This window comes from Helicoverpa zea, chromosome 15 (assembly GCF_022581195.2).
Source record: "Helicoverpa zea isolate HzStark_Cry1AcR chromosome 15, ilHelZeax1.1, whole genome shotgun sequence".
Classification (NCBI taxonomy): domain Eukaryota; kingdom Metazoa; phylum Arthropoda; class Insecta; order Lepidoptera; family Noctuidae; genus Helicoverpa; species Helicoverpa zea.
Window position 1 is genome coordinate 10,480,328 of NC_061466.1, and position 1,920 is coordinate 10,482,247.

General features: G+C 32.7%; 1 non-coding gene across 1 annotated transcript; it reads right to left on the reverse strand.

The window, feature by feature from the left end:
• Positions 1-464: 464 nt before the first annotated feature.
• Trnaw-cca lies at positions 465-536 on the reverse strand. Its single transcript has one exon. It is a non-coding gene; the product is annotated as a tRNA-Trp (tRNA).
• Between the last annotated feature and the right edge of the window lie 1,384 nt (positions 537-1,920).

The window sequence follows — 1,920 nt, forward strand, 5'->3', positions numbered from 1 at the left end:
TTTGTGTTACACTTATACCTAGTGATACTGATATGGTATTAGTATGAAAATTGTAATAATCGTCCCGTTATATGAGGTTGAGTGAAGGGCACTATACACTAGGTAGAATAGTTTCATAATACTTAGTCTTTGCAATATGTATACCCAACAAATGTTTAGGTAAAGTTGCTTATGGTTATTCTTAAAGAGTCAAATATATCTCAGTACAAAGTTTTACCTAAATCAGTTTAGCCGTTTCAGAGATATTTTCTCTTTATAGTTCAGGAGATAGCATACACGAAGATACAAGTTTTAATCATCTTTTATAGATGCAAAAAAGCCACCAATGAATGGATAACGGAAAAAATATTTCAAAATTGGTAGAAAAAAAATGTGAAAGGGTTTAATTAATTTCCTACGTTGACCAATGTTCTTTTAGAAAAAGATATTTGAAATTGGTTTATTTAATGACAAAAAGTGGTGTTTGACCCCGACGTGATTTGAACACGCAACCTTCTGATCTGGAGTCAGACGCGCTACCGTTGCGCCACGGAGTCGCTTGGCAGCAGCTTGAAATAAGAGAACAGTTTACACGGACACTTCGAAATATGAACGAGTGCAACAATGTGCAAGCGTTTTGTCCACCAAAGACTGGATATTTTTACCGAATCCATAATTAATTTCGATTATGATTGATGATTATTGGTCAATTGCTTAAAGTTGCTAGAAATCTGTTTTGTCGTTCTTACGTGAATGTGTAAACAACAGATAAGATAAAATCGGAAAAAGGTATAATATTTCACACTAAAAATATCCACCAGTTAACGTATGGGAAATCTAAAAATAACACAAAACCACTTAGCTTTTTAACAAATCCCTGACAAAACATTTTCAATTCAACCTGTTACTAACCACAACACTTCACTACTCACACACACATACAGACACATACAATAAACATACACACACACAATCAAAACAAATGAAAACAAACTCCACTCTGCTATCTAAACAAACAGGTGAGATTATAACGTCGAATTGAACACTATACTGTTCATAATAAAACTTACTAATATTGTAAAAATACGGAAGAATGTTTGTTTGTTACGTTTTTACGGTAAAATGGCTATCCTGATAATCCTGAGAGGAAATTCGGCATGGAAAAGGATATAGGACTTTCTTTTTAGTAAGAATCCAGCAATGCAATATAAATATACTGGTTGATATATGTCGATTAAAACAAAGAAAAAAGAAAAATACGTAAAAATAAAAAAATGCATTTTTCAAACAAAGTAAATAGAATAAAAATGTGCGAAAATTAGAACACCATATAAAAGTCAGTCATTACAAACAACGGAAATTCTCCCTTGAAAACTGACAGCTGTCAACTGATCAAAACATTCGATACTCCTAACTTTATCTCTGCTTTACACATGATGTTGTAAATTATAAAAACGAAAAATTACTCCTGTGGCTAAACCACTGAATGGATTAGGTTATTTTTTTTACAATTCGCCATAGAATATCATAAAGTATATGCGATAGAATTTAATGTGATTATGAACGACACACCCGATATATAAAATGGAACCCGCTTTCCGTTTTTTTGGCTGAAAATTAGAGGAGAGGTAACTTAGACCCGGGAAAAGGTTTTAGGATAGTTTTTGTCACCGCGGGCGAAAGCCAGTTTAATACAAAAAATGCAAAAGTTTGTGAGTATGTATATTCAAATTACCATTAAACGTATGATCCAATCTTGATCAAAATCGTAAGTTATAGCAGCATAGATTACATTAGCTTCTTTTACTTACATGCTAAGACAATTTCATATAGGCTTTCTTTACTTATTTTAATCAACATTATTCAGCGGGCGAAACCGTCAGCAGATGTCAGTTTGTTCATAATAGTATGGAAATCAGCTTACCGTGTCTGAAACAAGTT